The sequence below is a fragment of the Humulus lupulus genome, chromosome 8 (genome assembly GCF_963169125.1).
Source record: "Humulus lupulus chromosome 8, drHumLupu1.1, whole genome shotgun sequence".
In the NCBI taxonomy this organism is placed as follows: domain Eukaryota; kingdom Viridiplantae; phylum Streptophyta; class Magnoliopsida; order Rosales; family Cannabaceae; genus Humulus; species Humulus lupulus.
This window is the reverse complement of record NC_084800.1, coordinates 144,563,385-144,583,400: the sequence shown is the minus strand read 5'-3', so window position 1 is coordinate 144,583,400 and position 20,016 is coordinate 144,563,385. Positions and strand designations below refer to the sequence as shown.

Sequence of the window (20,016 nt, the reverse complement as noted above, 5' to 3'; positions counted from 1 at the left end):
TGATCTCATGAGTTGAGTACATCAAGTAGAATTACAAATAAACTATCCTTCATTCTCTAAGTGCCCACCTTCTTGAGGTGTAGAGAACGCTTTGGAAGATCTTGGTGTGAGTACGTGGGAGCGGCTTGGATAGGAAGATCGTTCTAAATACGAAAAGATAGCAAGGACACTTGATAGGGTTCAAGAGGTATGATTTCTATTATTATCTTGCTTATGATTAATGTATGTATATTAATGGATCCGCATATTTAAAGGTAGTTTAAATATGTTACAAAATTTTTGTTGTACACTGGGCCAACCACACCACCATTCCACTGCGTATTAGGAAACTCGTTCCTAACAGCTATAAGATTGAGGCTATTCCCATTTTCACTGAGGGATAGGGCGAAGAGTTGGCTGATATCCTTACAGGCGAATTCTATCACTGCATGGGAGGAGTTAGCTCAGAAGTTCCTTGCCAAGTTCTTTCCTCCAACAAAGGCTGCAAAGCTAAGGGGAGAGATCAATAACTTTTATCAAATGGAAGGAGAGTTACTGTATGATTCTTGGGAGCGCTTTAAGGAGTTGTTAAGGAAGTGTCCACACCATGGAATAGAAAAGTGGATGTTGGTGCATAATTTTTATAATGGGTTGAATGGAACAACTATGACAATTTTAGATGCTGCAGTGGGAGGTGCCTTTATGAGTAAGAGTGCTAATGAGGCGTGAGATGGCGATGAATAATTAACAATGGCCAACTGAAAGGGGACAACCAAAAAAGGTGGCTGGAATGATGGAATTGGATGCTATATCAATGCTTTCTACTCAAGTAGCAGCCTTGACAAAGCAATTACAAAAGACTACACTCCCATCTCAAGTTATGCAAGTTCAAAACTTATGTGAATTGTGTGGAACAATCCATTTACCCAACCAATGCCCTGCTCTACATATGAATAACATGCCCATGCAAGAAGTACAAGCTATAGGGAATTACCCGAGACAACCCAATAATCCCAATTCTATGACCTACACCCCAGCTTGGAAGAATCATCCTAATTTTTCCTGGTCTAATAATCAAAATACTTTACAACCTTATCCTCCACCTCAACCACCATATCAACCTGCCCAAAATAGACCATCATATCCACAACAATATTCACAACAATACCTTCCACCTGGATATTATCAACCACAAAATAGACCACAAAAAATGCCAATGAAACCAGTTGAACCTCAACCTGATGTACTTAACCAATTCATGATTGAAACTAAGGCATCCATTAGGAGTTTGGAGACTCAAATAGGGTAGTTGTTTACTTTAATGTCTAATAGAGCTCAAGGAAATTAGCCTAGCACTACAGAAGTTAATACTAAAGAGCATTGTAATGCAATATCCTTGAGGAGTGGGACTAAGTATGAGGGGCCTACAGTAGAAAACAAGGGCAAGAAGATAGAGGATCGATATGTCACTAGTACAGCATAAGATGAGGTTACTGCAGATTTTCTAAAGAAATAGAAGTCTAATGAAGAAAAGGTTACTGAAGACCTTAGGAAGGAAGAGGAGGTGCCACTTGTAAGTATTGAGCACCATGTTAGAATTCCATATCCACAAAGGCTTCGCAAGTATAATCTGGATAAGCAGCTTGCAAAGTTTTTAGAGGTGTTAAAGAAGCTACATATTAATATACCGTTCGCAGAAGCATTAGAGCAGATGCCCAGCTATGTGAAGTTCATGAAGGAAATTTTGTCAAAGAAAAAGAAGCTAGAGGATTATGAGACGGTTGCATTAACTGAAGAGTGTAGTGCAATACTACAGAAGAAACTACCTCCAAAGCTTAAAGATCCTGGTAGTTCCAATATCCCATGTTCTATAGGGAGTTTTGTAGAAACAAAGGCATTATTTGATCTAGGGGCTGGTGTGAATTTGATGCCTCTATCAATCTTTCAGAAGCTGAATTTGGGAGAAGTTCAGCCAACTACGGTATCTTTGCAAATGGCAGATAGATCAGTTAATCATCCTCATGGAGTGATTGAGGATGTATTGGTAAAAGTGGGTAAATTCATCTTTGTTGTGGACGTTATTATTTTAGATATGGAGGAAGATGAAAATATTCTAATAATACTTGGAAGGCCATTCTTATTGATTGGTAGGGCGTTAATTGATGTACAAAAAGGTGAATTAAAGCTGTGAGTGCAAAAAGAGGAAGTTATATTTAAAGTTTTTGCAGCAATAGAAATTCCAAAGTGTTGTAGAGTTGAAGTGGTGAACCAAGGAGAGAACAAGTTGGAAGGCTCTAAGACAAGCTCCATAGTGAAAACCAGAATGAGGAAGGGGCAAAACTGATTAACAAAGTACTTTAGTGAAAGAATTCGAATGTTATATGAGCGGGGGAAAGTACCACCAATTTCTAATCACAAGAAGCAAGGGAACTCATGCTACTGTGGCTCTAAAGGATGAGTGGGGTGGTCTTGACCCGACTTGAAGTTTAATGAAGGAAGTGAGCGACCAGCTGGAGACGTTAAATAAAGCGCTTTTGGGAGGCAACCCAATGTTATTTTTAATTCAAGTTTTTATGAGTTTGTAATTTTTATTTTCTTTTAAACTCTTTTTAATTTTTGTTCTTAGGCTTAGATTTTATTTTCAATAATTTTTAGTTTAGTTTGTAATTTTTGAATCATGAAATACATGAAAAATAAGAAGAAAAAAAGAAAAAAAAAATCTTTATTTTGAGCTGCAGTGCCTGGGACAAACTAAACTTTCCAATCACCGCCTTCGTCACCTCCATTTTGATGATGTTTAGCTGGACCGTTGGTGAGTTTTCTCTCCTTTTCATTTTATGTCACATTGGGGACAATGCGTCAATCAAGTTTGGGGGAGGAGTCTTGATATTTTGTGTGTTTGTGTCGTGTTGTTAGTTTGTGTTTGTTGTTGTTTGAGTTTTATCTTAGTTAAATGTTGTGTTGTGTTAGTGTGAATCAAGTTGTCAATGCTATCCTATGATATGTAAGAAAATCTTGTGCAAATTTTTGAAATTTTGATCAATTGAATCCGTGTGCTTGGTTAGACTACATTGGTAGTTTTTTGTCGATCCATAAAAAAAATTTGAATGTTTAGCCATGATTGAAAAATTCTTTGCAATTTGAATTTGAATGTATGCATTGTTAAAAAATTGGCTTGTGGTTTGATGAATGAATGAATCTAGAACTTGCTTGTTCATCAATTGAGACGAAATCCTAGATGAAATATGCTTAGGAAAGTGATTTAGGCAATTTCTTGGAACGTTTGAGCCTTTCAAGCCAACCCAAAAGTAATTTTCCATTGTTGCCCTTGTTGAGCCTAAAATTATGCTCTTTGTTGTTTGACACCAATTGTGAGCCAAATAGATATTTTGTTAGTTTTCATTCCTTTACCAAATTACTACGAGCATATGGATAAATATTGGGGAATGAATTGTAATGGGATATGATTAGTTTTGTAATTTGGTGTATTGTAATTAAGAGTAAAAAGGTTGAGAATTGAAAGAAAAAAAAAGCAAACTAATAGAAGTTTGGAAATCCAAGCTACACTCTTGTTACGCTTTCACAAAAACAAGTTTGGGGGAGTTGAGTTTGAAAAAAAATGATAAAGTGAAATAAGTGTTTCTCAACCTTTACTTGGGTTCATATGGGGTTTTGTTTGGGTTAATTGTTGGTTTGTAATTTCATATGCTTATGGTAATTTGGAGCCTAAATGACATATATCTACCCATTGCCTAAGCCTATTGTTATGAGCCTAAAGTCCTAGTGATTCTTGAGCATATTTTGTCTACATTAGTGGAGAGTGGTGAGCAATGCAGGCATATGGATCAATGGTTTGATGGATTGATGGTGAGTTTTTGGCATGCATACATAGATTCAATTGTTGAGTAATTTTTGTGGTTATGGTTGAATAGGAATTTTTGGATTGAATTAGGTTGTCGGTGTGGTTTAACTGAAGTTCTGGATTGTTTCTACAAATCAGGATTTCGGACTTTTGTGTGAGATTTTCTAAAATTGAGGCTAATTCAGAGTTGTTGAACTGATTCATAAGTTTGTGTCGTCTGTGTTTGAGTTTTGTGAGTTTAGTGTGAGTCTTTACTCGAGGGCGAGTAAAGGTTAAGTTTGGGGGAATTTGTTAGGTTCATTTTAGGTTTGTTTTAGAGATTGTTTTATGTTATGTTTTTAGTTATTTAAGATTGTTTAGTGCAGATTTATGCTTGTTTTCTTCTTGTTTCAGATTTTAATGGTTAAGTACATAATATAGAATGAAATGAGAAGAAACATGTTAAATATGATAAATAAGATGGATTTCGTGTTGATTGTGGAGTTTCAAGTAATTATGTGTGGAAAATACTACATTGAAGATGCTCAACACACGTCGTTTATGCTCTATAACGCAAGTCTGAGACTTCAAGCCGCATTTTGACCATGATTTATTCACTTCCTTGAAACACTTCTAGAAATAGAAGTTGTAGATATTTCTCTTATCTTTCTATAGTTTTTTCAATCATTCAATTCGGAGTTATATTGAAGGAGTTATGATCAAAATACGATGAGCTGACGTGGCAGACTGTTCGAAACGAGTTCCGTTCTATTCTGGAAGTAGCGCCCCAGCGCTATATAAAGGGCGCTATAGCGCTAGTGAACAAAATTTTAGGCGTTTTACATATTTTAACCCACTTTTTGAAGGGCAAAATGATCACTTCACTTGGGAATCTTGGAAGACTATTTAAGGAACATTATTCTGCGATTTTGGCAGTGAGTCTTAGTTTTAAAATCCCTAGATTAGAAGAGGATGCTGTAATTGATTTCTCTATTTTCATTTGAATTCTTTAGGTTGATTTTATGAATAATTATTTGAACTTTATTTTCATCATGGTATTTATGAACTAATATCTTTTATCTAGGAATTAATGTAGTCACTGGGATTCTATTTAATTTTATTATGATTTTTTATTGATACTTCTTTTCTATTCTAATCTATATGATGTGTGTTTAATGCTAGTAAATACTTGATCACTATTTGTTTGATTTAATGATTTTGATTCAAAATTCGAAAGATGAGAATTGAATATGCTATCATTATATAGACATAGGTTGCATATTGGACGAAAGTACCTGTATTTCTTGTGTAGTAATTATGTAGCGCCCTGGATAGCCAAGACCGCTACACTGTGTATTTGTAAAAGTGCAGGACTTGCTAATCAAGTCAAACAGTTAAAAATGTGAATTCTAAAGTCATTAAAGTGCTAGGGTTAAAAAGTTTTGGTCTCAAAAGATACATACCATATAATTAAATATTTACATATGGGATCCCAAAAGAAATAGCGTTTAAAAGTCTATTTACAAAATTTCCAGTGTACAGACAACCACCAGCCTTTCTAAAGGCAAAACATAAGTTTATGGTATTCCTGTCCCTGTCTCCCCTCAACCGTGGCGGCTGAGCAGCTGATCATGTACATTATGCTCTCAGAGCTCTCCAAATCAGGGCTAATCACGCTTGCCCTTGCCCTTGCCTTTACCTACACCATGTAACACCCGTGAGCCAAGGCCCAGCAACAAAACATATCATATTACATAACAAGCAGTAATAATATTTGGGTAACCCTTTAAGCACGTTCCTACACTTAACATACCACAATGTTCACAATGCATGGAGATTCAACCAAAGAGTCAGCTAATCATCACCCAGCTATACAGCATAGCAACTCACCAAATAATAATAACAAACAAATCATATAATAGTCAGGGTCGACACTTTAGGCCGCACCCTCTGTTTTCCCCACTGACTCCGGCCCGCTTAAACTGAGCTCAGTGCATAAGAAGCTGTCCTCAGCTACCAGTGGCCAAGCCGTGCCCTGTGCGCTAGTGTAAACTTCAACACTCTTAGGCCGTTGGTTTACTGTTTACATGGCGTAATACCATCATTTACAAAGCATACAAAATAGGGAACCCTTAGTCCCATTATAATTCCACTACCGGGTGCAGTTTTCTTACCTTTAATTCCCAAGTTCACTGATTACAAGCGATGCCTCTCAAGCACGATCCGCTTCCCGAGCCCTAGCTTAACACCTAGTCACAACCAAGATAGGGAGTACCATTAATAATTGCGTTAATATTTCCGGGTGGAGTTCTAGCTTCCGGGACATCGAATTCCACCAATCACGGTGGTGGAATTGATCCCGAGCACCCTAGGTTAGGTTCCCGCTCTTAAAACCCCCAAAAGATCAAAAATGCCCTTAAGGGCTGCAGTCCCTGAAACCTAGCGGCGACTCGCCCCTGAAATAGAGGCTAACCCTCTCTGAAGACAGACACACGCTGTGGCCCAGCCCTGTGGCACCGCGGCGCTTTCCTACAGCAGAGCCTCCTTGGCTCTTCTTGATTTGTAGGGCCGCGACACTCTAGAACAGAGCCGCAGCCCAACCCTTCGTGCCTAGAAAAACCACCATTTCTAGCCTCCTAACCTTGCCAAAAACCATCCCAAAGCACCCTAATTCCAAAACCCATTGATCACAAGACTCCCAACATGGTTTTAACAACTCAATCCAATAGAAACCTAGTTTAAAAACTCAATAAAATCCTATTTTGATTTCTGAAACCAAATAGCTCAAAAATTCTAAAACCAGTCATGCAAACTCAGAATTTAAGCTCTAAACTACGAATTGAAGCTTACCTCCTTTGATGAACCACCTCCTTAACAATTTCTGAGCTAAAACCCAAGCTTCTCAGCTTCAATTCAGCCCTTAATCATCAAAACCATAAACACTTTTAATACTCAGCCAAAACTTAGAATTCTAATGCTCAAGAATGAGATTCAATTCTTACCTTGACCCTGGTTGAGTGTTCCTTGGTTAGAACTAAGATAATCCCTCACAAATTCAGCACAAAACACAGAATTCCAGTTGATTCTCCTTTGGCTTCTATAGCTTTCTTGAGAGAGGAAAGAGACAAAAGTGAGAAGTAAAAATGTGTCAATTTCCTTATTTTGTTCTACTGTTTTCTGTTTACTTAGTCTAATCCCAGCTAATTAAATCAATCCCGAGGCTTGGGGTACTGAAAACTTCCCCGAGGGAAAAATGGTAAAATTCCCCAATATTCCCGCCTAGGCTTCCTAACCTCAAATATATTTCCATATATTTATTTCCATAACCCGATAACCCAAATAATCATCTAACACCCTAATTACCCCTTGACTTGCCCCAAGTAAAACATTAAGCCCCGTTGTGACTTCCCGCTAGCTAGCTCCCTAGGATCGCCTCGAGTCGCACGCTGCAGGCTTACCCACATAATGATGTGGTTCTCACAAATATAGCATATAATCACATTTACATTCATATAATAATACATTAACTTAATAAACACACACATAAGCCAATTATGCCCTCCCTGCACACTAATCAAGGCCCTTAAGCCATATTAATGATTCTGGGTCGTTACAACTATCCCCTCCTACTGAGATTTTCGTCCTCAAAATTTACCTGAATAGCTCAGGATACTGATCCCGCATCACCGCCTCTAGTTCCCAGGTCGCTTCCTTGACCTTGCTATTTCTCCACAATACTTTAACTAACAGAATCGTCTTGTTCCGTAGAACTTTATCCTTTCGGTCCAAAATCTGAACCGGTCGTTCTTCGTAGGACAAATCTGTCTGTAACTCTAAATCCTCATACTTCAATACATGTGTCGAATATGAGACATACTTTCGCAACATAGAGACATGGAAAACATCATGAACTCCCAACAACGATGGTGGGAAGGCCAACCTGTAAGCCACCTGTCCAATCCTTTCTAAAATCTCGAAAGGTCCAATAAACCGAGGACTTAGCTTGCCCTTTACTCTGAATCTCTTCACCCCTCGCAGTGATGAAACTCGCAGAAACACGTGGTCCCCAACCTGGAACTCCACATTTCTACGCTTAGGATCAGCGTAGCTTTTCTGCCTCTCTATGAAGCAAGCACCCTGGCTCGAATCTTCTCAATAGCTTCACTTGTCTTTTGAACCATGTCTGGCCCCAAATACTTTCTTTCACCCATTTCGTCCCAATGAATGGGCGACCTACACTTCCTTCTATATAGCAATTCATAAGGAGCCATACCAATCGTGGACTGATAACTGTTGTTATACAAGAACTCGATCAACGGAAGATACTTACTCCAAGATCCCTCAAAGTCAATCACACACGCCCTAAGCATGTCCTCCAATACTTGAATCGTCCTCTCAGACTGTCCATCAGTCTGAGGATGAAAAGCTGTGCTAAATTTTAGCTGAGTCCCCATGGCTCTCTGCAGAGCTCCCAAGAACTTAGAGGTAAAGATAGGGTCTCGATCAGATACAATGGACTTGGGAACCCCATGGAGACGAACTATCTCCCTCACATACAACTCAGCATACTGCTCCACTGTGTAAGTTGACTTCACTGGTAGAAAATGAGCTGACTTGGTGTATCTGTCTACTAGTACCCACACCGAGTCACAAAGTCCCATCGTCCTGGGTAGACCTCCCACAAAATCCATCGTAACGTCTTCCCACTTCCACTCAGGGATACCCAAAGGTTGAAGCAATCCTGCTGGTCGCTGATGCTCAGCCTTCACCTGCTGACATGACAAACATCTGGCCACATACTCTACCACATTCTTTTTCATCCCAGGCCACCAATATAATGTTCGTAGATCTTAATACATCCTCATGGTACTCGGATGAAGTGAGTATGACGTAGTGTGAGATTCATCTAGTATCTCTCGTCTGATCCCCTCATCTGTCAGAACACAAATCCGCCCCTGATATCGAAGCATACCAGCCTCAGAAACAGAATAATCCTTAACAACTCTTGCTAAAACATTCTGCCTAACTTCTTGAAGCTGTGCATCTACCAACTGCCCCTCCTTGATCCGCTCTAGCAGGGTCGAATGCAAGGTAATATTGGCCAATTGGCCTACCATCAGCTCTATCTTCGCCCTAGTCTTCTCATCAGCTAATTCTCTAGAGATCTGAATAGAACTAAATAACTGCCCCGAGCCCCTTCGGCTCAATGCATATGCTACAACATTGGCTTTTCCTGGGTGATACATAATATCACAATCATAGTCCTTAACTAACTCCATCTAACGCCTTTTCCTCATGTTCAGATCCTTCTGGGTGAAGAAGTACTTCAAACTCTTACGGTCAGTGTATATCTCGCACTTTTCCCCATACAGATAATGCCGCCAAACCTTTAGTGCGAATACCACTGCCTCCAGCTCCAAATCATGGGTAGGATACCGTTGTTCATACTCCTTCAGCTGCCGCGATGCATAACCTATAACCTTGTCATTCTGCATCAGCACACAGCCCAAACCCATCCTCGATGCATCACAGTATACTACAAATTTTCCCTCATCCGAAGGAAAACTCAATACAGGTGCCGTAATAAGTTGTCGCTTCAACTCCTGGAAACTGTCCTCACACTTCTCTAACCAGACGAACTTCTGGTTCTTTCTTGTCAACTCTGTCATTGGTGAAGAAATCTTTGAAAATCCTTCTACGAACCGCCTACAATAGCCTGCCAACCCAAGAAAACTCTGCACCTTTGAGGCGTTCCTTGGCCTCGGCCAACCTCTCACTACTTCCACCTTGGACGGATCCACCTTAATCCCTTCTGCACCAACTATATGCCCAAGGAAAGTCACCTCCAGCAACCAAAACTCACACTTCTTAAACTTGGCATATAACTGGTGCTCCCTTAATCTCTGTAAAACCTGTCGAAGATGTCACTCGTGCTCTGCCTCCGATCGGGAGTATACCAAGATGTCGTCGATGAAGACAATGACGAATTGATCCAAGAAATCCTTGAACACCCTGTTCATTAGATCCATGAAAGTTGCTGGGGCATTGGTCAAACCATTAGACTTGACCAAGAACTCGTGGTGTCCATATCGTGTTCAAAAGGTCATCTTCGGTATGTCCTCATCCTTGATCCTAAGCTGGTGATAACCAGATCGAATATCAACCTTTGAGAACACCGTCTTTCCCTGCAGCTGATCAAACAAGTTGTCAATCCTTGGTAGGGGACACTTATTCTTAATGGTCAACTTGTTCAATTCCTTGTAGTCTATACACATTCTCAGAGTCCCTTCTTTCTTCTTTATAAACAACACTGGAGCGCCCCATGGAGAGTAGCTAGGCCTTATGAACCCCAAATCCAGAAGCTCCTGCAACTGTATCTTCAATTCCTTCAACTCTGCTGGTGCCATTCTATATGATGCTCTTGATACTGGCTCTGTCCCCGGTGCTAACTCTATAATAAACTGAATCTCCCTACGTGGCGGCAACCCCGGTAGCTCCTCAGGAAATACATCTAGAAACTTACAAACCACCCTGGTCTCACTCGGCCCTGCTGGCAACAACCTGGTAGTGTCCACTACACTAGCTAGAAAGCCTATACATCCACCCTGTAACAAGTCCCTGGCTCTCAATGAAAAAATCATGGGTACGCAGGGTCCACACACCGAACCCACAAAGACAAAAGGATCCTCGTCCGCAGGCTCAATAGTAGCCCCATATCTGACCAACCAATCCATCCCTAAGATCATATCAAAATCCTCAATATCTAGCTCAATCAGGTCAACTGAAAGCTCCCTACTATCAACCATCACTGGCAGTGCCCTAATCCACCTCCTAGAAACCACCAGTTCCCCAGTAGGCAATAAAGTCCCAAACCCCGCAGTTCGATAGTCACTAGGACTACACAGTCTATCAATCACTTTACTAGAAACAAAGGAATGTGTAGCACCAGAATCAATCAATACAGAAAAAGGAGAGCCAGTGCTAGAAAGCTAACCTGTCACTACCGAGGGACTAGCCTCGGCCTCTGCCTGTGTCAAGGTGAACACTCGAGCTGGAGTCAAGCTATCCACCTTTCCTGCTTCCCCTTTCTTCACTGTTGGGAAATCCTTCTTGAGGTTCCCTACCATGCCACATACATAGCAAGCCTTGGCCTGGCATTCGCCCTGATGGCGTCTTCTACACCTCAGGCACTCCGAATAACTCCTCCATGGTTCACTGCCGCTTTGACGGCCGCCCTGACCACCCTGACCCCTCCTATCAGGAACAGCAGCGGTCAAAGTGTCAGGGGTCTTTCTTTAGAAATCACTGGGGCCTTTGCCCCTACTTGACCCAGAATAAGGAGACACCACCCTGCGACCCTCGCGCCTCACAACACTTTCGTTCCAAATTTTGTTCTCCGCTTCCTCAGCAGCAAGAGCCTTCTCAACGGCATAGGAATAAGTTGTTCCTCCAGGTACCGTTGTAATCCTAACATCCCGAGCTATCATAGCATTGAGCCCCCTAATGAACCTGTCCTGCCTGGCTGCATCAGTAGGCACAAGGTCTGGTGCAAAATTTGCGAGCCTGTCAAACTTCAAAGAATATTCTGTAACTGTCATGCTGCCCTAAACCAATCCTACAAACTCATTAACCTTTGCTGCCCTGATGGCAACATTATAGTACTTCTGACTGAACAAATCTTTAAATCCGTCCCAACTCAATGCAGTGACATCCCTAGTCTGTGAGGCCACTTCCCACCAGATGCGGGCATCCTCTCTCAACATATACGTGGCACAGGACACTCTGGCATGTCCCTCTATCCTCATGAAATCTAGGATAGTAGTAATCATAGTCAGCCATTGCTCGACCTTCAATGGATCAAGTCCTCCCTCAAAGATTGGGGGCTGCTGCTTCCTGAACCGCTCATATAACAGCTCCCACATGTTCCCAATCTCTCCTGACTGTACAACTGGTACCATTGCAGGTGGTACAATAGGGGCAGCACTCCCTGGTGAAGCCTGCTGTCGCAATAAGTGAATCTGCTCATCTTGACTCTACAATCGCGCTTGCATATCTGCCATAAGTTGCTGCCAGTTCTCAGGGACTGGCAAAGGAATATGGCCCTGGTCATCACCCCCAGTCCCAGACCTAGTGCCGGATGGTCGTGTAGATTTTCTCGGACGCATAGCTATCAAAGTCAATCTGCAATCAACGACTCGACAATCAAACCATGATGACAGGGTAAAAACTTCTCCAAAATCCACCAAAGGAATATAACCAATCACAAAAAATCAGAATATAGGCATTTATCCACATGTATCGGCTGCTAATAAGCATGCCCCAACATTACCACACAACAGCTAAGATAAAAGCATTCACCCATACACAATATGCAGTTAATCATCCAAACATTCACTTACATGCACAACAATGCTGATAAGCATACCTCAATATTTTCATACAGCAGTCAAGAGCTAGGCCCTTTCAGTATCTCATGCTTCCTATTAATCCAGTAAATAACAGCATTCATAATTTGTTCCAAACATACACACATATATGCACACATACACATTACCAAACCCTGAATCGAGCTTGTCTCTAGCAACGAATGTACATGTCCAGCCGGTCTTCATGAACCCTTAAACCTAGGACGCTCTGATACCAAGTTCTAACGCCCTCGATAGCCAAGACCGCTACACTGTGTATTTGTAAAGGTGCAGGACTTGTTAATCAAGTCAAACAGTTAAAAACGGGAATTCTAAAGTCATTAAAGTGCTAGGGTTAAAAGGTTTTGGTCTCAAAAGATACTTACCATATAATTAAATATTTACATATGGGATCCCAAAAGAAATAACGTTTAAAAGTCTATTTACAAAATTTCCAGTGTACAGACAACCACCAGCCTTTCTAAAGGCAAAACATAAGTTTATGGTATTCCTGTCCCTATCTCCCCTCAACCGTGGCGGCTGAGCAACTAATCATGTACATTTTGCTCTCAGAGTTCTCCAAATCAGGGCTGATCACGCTTGCCCTTGCCTTTACCTGCACCATGTAGCACCCGTGAGCCAAGGCCCAGCAAGAAAACATATCATATTACATAACAAGCAATAATAATATTTGGGTAACCCTTTAAGCACGTTCCTACACTTAACATACCACAATATTCACAAAGCATGGAGATTCAACCAAAGAGTCAGCTAATCATCACCAAGTTATACAGCATAACAACTCACCAAACAATAATAACAAACAAATCATATAATAGTCAGGGTCGACACTTTAGGCCGCACCCTCTAGTTACCCCATTGACTCCAGCCCACTTAAACCGAGCTCAGCTCATAACAAGCTGTCCTCAGCTACCAGTGGTCGAGTCGCGCCCTGTGCGCTAGTGTAAACTTCGACACTCTAAGGCCGTTGGTTTACTGTTTACATGGCGTAATACCATCCTTTACAAAGCATACAAAATAGGGAACCCTTAGTCCCATTATAATTCCACTACTGGGTGCAGTTTTCATACCTTTAATTCCCAAGTTCACTAATTACAAGTGACGCCTCTCGAGCACGATCCGCTTCCTGAGCCCTAGCTTAACACCTAGTCACAACCAAGATAGGGAGTACCATTAATAATCATGTTAATATTTCCGGGTGGAGTTCTAGCTTCCGGGACATCGAATTCCACCAATCACGGTGGTGGAATTGATCCCGAGCACCCTAGGTTAGGTTCCCGCTCTTAAAACCCCCAAAAGATCAAAAAATGCCCTTAAGGGCTGCAGCCCCTGAAACCTAGCCGTGGCCTGCCCCTTAAACAGAGGCTAAGCCACTCTGAAGAGAGACACGTGCCACGACCCTGCCCTGTGGCGCCACGGCGCTTCCCCACTGTAGAGCCTCCTTGGCTCTTCTTGCTTCGCAGGGCTGTGACACTCTAGAACAGAGCCATGGCCCAACCCTTCGTGCCCAGAACAACCACCATTTCTATCCTCCTAACCTTGCCAAAAAGCATCTCAGATCATGCTAATTCCAAAACCCATTGATCACAAGACTCTCAACATGGTTTTAACAACTCAATCCAACATAAACCTAGTTTAAAAACTCATTAAAATCCCATTTTGATTTCTGAAACCCAATAGCTCAAAAACTCTAAAACCAGTCATGCAAACTCAGAATTTAAGCTCTAAACTACGAATTGAAGCTTACCTCCTTTGATGAACCACCTCCTTAACAATTTCTGAGCTAAAACCCAAGCTTCCCAGCTTCAATTTAGCCCTTAATCATCAAAACCATAAACACTTTTAATACCAGCCAAAACTTAGAATTCTAATGCTCAAGAATGAGATTCAATTCTTACCTTGACCCTGGTTGAGTGTTCCTTGGTTAGCACTAAGCTAATCCCTCACAAATTCAGCACAAAACACAGAATTCCAGCTGATTCTCCTTAGGCTTCAATAGCTTTCTTGAGAGAGGAAAGAGAAGGAAGAGAGAAGTAAAAATGGGTCGGTTTCCTTCTTTTGTTCTACTATTTTCTGTTTACTTAGTCTAATCCTAGCTAATTAAATTAATCCCGAGGCTCGGGGTACCGAAAACGTCCCCGAGGGAAAAATGGAAAAATTCTCCAATATTCCCGTCTTGGCTTCCTAACCTCAAATATATCTCCATATATTTATTTACATAACCTGATAACCCAAATAATCATCTAACACCCGAATTACCCCTTGACTTGTCCCAAGTCAAACATTAAGCCCCATTGTGACTTCCCGCTAGCTAGCTCCCTAGGATCGCCTCGAGTCGCACGCTGCAGACTTACCCACATAATAATGTGGTTCTCACAAATATAGCATATAATCACGTTTACATTCTTATAATCGTACATTAACTTAATAAACACACACATAAGCAAATTATGCCCTCCCGACACACTAATCAAGGCCCTGAAGCCATATTAGTTATTTTGGGTCGTTACAAATTAGGTTTCCATGTTTAATGCCTTCTATATGTTCAATGTTTATCACAGAAATTTAGAAAATCTGCATATAGATTGAGATCTTATGTCTTGAAAAAGAATAGGAATCGATTATATTAACCTGCAATTAGAATAGAAAGAAGAGCTTTAGAATTGATTATTAAAATTAATAGACTGAACAGTTGATGAAATTAATTCCTAGGTTTTTTTATTATTGATTTTTAATTAAATGATTCATTGTTTTGTTTCCAGTTCTTTAATTTTTGTTCATAGTTTATAGTATTTCTTTTGCCTTTAATTATTCACTTAAATTTTAATCCACCAAATAGAATTTGAAAATCAATTAGTGATACTTGAGGATAGTCTCTGTGGGACGATATCCGTTCTTCCAGAATTTACTACTTGACACGACCACGTATACTTGCGTGTTAATTTTCATAGATCAGTGGCTGAATTCTGAATCCCGGGCTTCGTTTTGACTTTATGTGATCGGAATTACAATTTTTTGGTGTCAAAAAACAAATAAAATTACATAAATCCTATGCCCTTTAATGGCTTACACAATGATCTAATCATGAACAAATGCTAACCCAAAAACACCATACAATTAACGATTCAACATTCCCATACATTCAATCATATTAAGCCATCCATTCATTTATCAAAAATAAATAAATGCATAAAACTAAACCCACACAGATTCAATATATTTTATAGATCAAATAAGAGATTATACGCAACGGAACAACAATCAAAATTGTTAATTTATGTAACGACCCAAATTCGCTAATAAGGCTTAAGGGCCTTGATTTGCGTGCCAGGAGGGCATGATGGGATTTATGTGTGACTTTGATGAGTTAAATGCATGATTATGATTTAAAGCATGTTATATGACTATTTGTTTATCTGAGATGCATGACTATGTATATTAGTATGCATGTAGGCCCGGATCGTGTTAGAAGGGCATAACTGTAATTTTGGCCATGTTGGGCATAACTGCATTGATATGTGATAATTGTATTATGTGAATTGTACCACGTGAGTGTGGTGTTATTATTGTGATGCACGTGCCGAGACGGTCCTAGAGAGCTAGTTTACTCAAAAGTCACAACGGGATTTTATATCCGGCTCGGGAGGAGCCTAGGGGTACTTTGGGAATTGTTATGGTTAAATTGAGATTTAGCGGGTAATGGTTATTGGTGATTGAGTAACCTGGGTAACCATTAGTTACTGCTGTGAGTAACAAGTTTAGTTGGAAAATGGTAGAATTGAAATATAAGTGGAAAGACTAGAGTGCCCTTGAGGACTTAGTTGGGAAAGGAGTATTTGGAGGGGTAGCATGGTCATTTGGCAAGGGGTGTAGACAATTTTCAGCTGGGATTATAGGGTGCACGGTTTGGGCATTTGGTTTATTTGATGGCTTTGTTAAAAATAAAGAGAAGGAAAGTTAGGGCAATGAGAAGAAGAAGAAGAAGAAGAAGAAGAGAAAAATGGGCTGAAGTGGGAGTTTAGGAGGAGATCAAGGAGGCTTTTGGGTGAATTCTCTACTTAAGGTAAGGATTTTATGCATATTTAAGTTTGATTTATGCTTTGATTTGTGAAATTTAAAGCTTGAGTTAAGTTTTTAAAGTTTTAGTTTGAAGTTGCTGATTTTGCAATCTAAAGGTGGATTGTTGGGTATGTTTGTGTTTTGATCTTGATTCTAGTGTCTATAGGTTGTTAGATTGTTCATATGAAGTTTGGAATTGAGTTTTGGGGTTGAGATATGTGTTTGGGATGGTTTAAGGTGAGGTTTAGAGAGTAAAATGGTGGTTTTTTCTGGGTTCGAAGGGTCGGGCCGCGGCATGGCTCTTGGTGAGCCGCGACCCTTCGAAGAAGTTGCATGCTGAAGGAGAAGGGCGGGCCGCGGCATGGCCCAAGCAAAGCCGCGGCCCTTACCTATTTTTGAGCCTTTGGGGGTTCTGTTTGGGGGCCATGCCGCGGCATGGGTGGCCTATGCCGCGGCGCTTAAGGGATTTTGGGATTTTGAGATTTTAGGCTTGGGAATTTAACCTAGGGTGCTCGGGGTTGAGTCTTTTACCATGTTTGGTGAAGTTCAACGTTCCGAGTACTAGAACTTGGCCTGGAAGCTCATTTAAGGTTGTTAAAAGTGTCTTATGTGTGTTGTGACTAGGATTTCGGAGAGGCTCGTGCTAGAGGACCGTGCTCATGACCGTGGTTCATCGGAAAGCTCGGGATACAGGTAAGAAAATCGTAACACCCGAGAATAGGGCATGGGCCCACTGTGTGATTTTAGGGCACGGCCCTATATTGTATTGTGTGCAAATGTGTAATCTTAGATGAACTATTGTATGTTTAAATGGTTATTTCATAATGTATTATATGTGTGATTATAATGGAATGAACGGCAAGGCCGGGTACGGCAGTGGGGCCGGAAGTAACGCTCAGCACATGGGATGCTATAGCCAGGGTGGGACCCTAGGGATACATGAGTTATCCTACGGTGAGGACCGAGACCCCAAGCTTTGGTAAGGCCTCTGGGGCGGCATGGTCGTGCTTGTTTAATCTGATGGTCTTTCTATTTATCAGTGAATTATGCCAGCTATGTTATTTGCATATGTTATGTACTATTTGGGTTTTCTTGCTGGGCTTCGGCTCACGGGTGCTCCGTGTGGCAGGTAAAAGCAAGGAGTCAGTCAACCGACCATGAGTACGGAGAGCGTGAAGCGACGCGTACATGTTCGGCCTGCCCGAGTGCTTTGGTTGGGGGCATTTTGTAAATGGCTGTATTAATCCACTCTTTTGAAAGTTAACCTGGTGTAAATCTATTTTTGAGTTGTAAATATTTTGTAAACCTTATTTTGGGATCCCAGATGTTTGATACTTAACGTTTTCAATGAAACTAAACATTTTTAAAGAGTACAGCCTTAAATTCTGATTTATTCACACTTTTGGTTTTAGAAACCACTTAGAGTCAGTCAAAAGCACGATTTCTATTTTTTAAACTCACTATGTAACAGCTCTAAGGTAGTAGGGCGTTACAATTTAACCCCACAAGATTTCTAGATCTACTTCTTCACATACATTTATATATTGAATCAAAGAAATGAATAGAAAATTACCTCAAGTCCTTCCTTGCTGCTATCTTTTTGTACGGCAAAATTCCTTGAGATCTCACACAAGGATCTTCCAAAATGTTCTCAACACTCAAAGAACGAGTGTGGGCTCGCTATACAAAACAATAGGCAAAATCTATTTATCAGATGTTCTCCACACATGAGATCTGATAAAGTTTGGACCTAAGTTTTTGAAGAACAGTGACCTATGCTTGTATCCATGTTCTCTTTCTCTCAAGGAGATTTCACGATCTGTTTTCTATCACTGAAAAGTATCCCTCTAAAAAATTGATCTCCTATATTTAATATATCCAATATATTAAAAATAAAATAATAGTTATTTAAAACAATTAAAAAAAAACTAACCAGTTATCAGATTTTGTTTAAATAATAATATTTTAATCATATTACAATATCTCATTATTTATTTAATATTTAAATAACTAAAATTGTGGAACAAAGAAACTTCTAGAAGCTTCTTGTGCGTGTGGCATAGTGACTGTGCACTGTGCTACACGTGTACCACATGCCAAGGAAGGCATGTGATTTTTCCCAATTTTTTTTATTATTCAAAATTAATTATATATTTTTTTAAATCAAATAATTAATTAATTCGCAATTAATTAATTACACATATTTATACAATAATTATGTTTAGTGCATAGAAAAATATTTTACTTATCAAATAAGTCATTTTTCCCATTTTTGTATTTATCTTTGTCAGTGTTTATTTGAGCCATTTCGATGACCATGGACCTATAACATTAAGCTCCAATAAATTGAAACTAAATAATTAAACTCTTTAATTATAACAGTTGATTTATTAATTCTGATATTTCTCCACTATAAATTCAGAATTGAACTCTTTATGTTATAGATATACTTTTATAGAAATCTTATTTTAAGTTGTCCATTCAGAAGGTCTGTTGGTCATCATGCCTTCTAGACACGATTCACAAACTGGAAGAGAACCAACAATTAATTCTCTTAAAGGTCCCTCCTTTGCTAGTCTGTTAATTCTTTCCAAACCAATATGCCCCCAATCTCAAATGCCATAGATATGTTTCACTATCGGAATAAATTTTTAGACGTTTAATAGATCTCGGGTTTGCAACTTTAAACACTTTAGAGTTGTATATAGATCACACTTTTGCCTTAACTTTATACATCACATCATTGGATTTTGCATGAAATATTTCAATACCAGATCTTAAGATAGCAATCAAATTATTATTTTAAAGAAATATCGAAACCTTGTTCATGCAACATATAAATAATAAAGTTCCCAATTAATAATCATATTACTAATCATAAACTAAAATTTTCTAAGATATTAGTTTTCTTGTTCTAAATAGAAATCTAAAATTTCTAAAATAAGAACAGACTATTTTTTTTTTTAAATGGTTCATAACAAAATTCAAATTCCAAATATAACCAATGATCATGCTCTATCTCTATCTAGCATTTGGTGCACAGTTAACCTCTTTGTGGAAAGATTCTTAACCTGTGATAAAAAAAATAGTAAGTGGCATGTGTGAGTAAAATAATCACCAGAAAAAATATATATGTAAATCATATTTACCTTCATTTCATTCAAACGATTAGACATAACTTTTTCAGCTTCGTCTATAATCGAGTGCCATATATCATATGCGTTCTCGATATGTATATATTTTCCTATCATTTCGTCAGGCAAGCTATAAAGCAAGTAATAACGAGCCAAATGATTGGACTTACTCTAATCACTATATTTTCATGTTCTTCATAGCCATGTGAAAAGGATGGAACTAATGGGGGATCTTCAACAACCGCATTCATTAACTTTTTAGTTTTGAGAACGATCATCATTCCCGAAAACCAACAATGCAAGCCATTTAGATCAAATGTGAGAGTTTCGAGGAAGATATCAAGGGTATGTTTGGGAGATGACATGGTTGCTGAAATAAATAAATAATATCAAAATTGAATTTAGGATATATTATGAATATCAAATTTTTTTGGAAGAGTAAATATGATGCATGAATGCAACAAATTGAAATAACACATAAAAATAATTATTACTAATTCCACGATAAATTAATTTAAAAATTAATGGACAAGCCTTAGGATAGGTCAGACTAATCTTAAATTAATTTTGAGATACT

At 39.4% G+C, this 20,016-nt stretch overlaps 1 non-coding gene across 1 annotated transcript; it reads right to left on the bottom strand.

The window, feature by feature from the left end:
• Positions 1-486: 486 nt before the first annotated feature.
• Positions 487-593, bottom strand: LOC133799069 (small nucleolar RNA R71). The gene has a single exon (XR_009876274.1). It is a non-coding gene; the product is annotated as a small nucleolar RNA R71 (small nucleolar RNA).
• Positions 594-20,016: the final 19,423 nt, after the last annotated feature.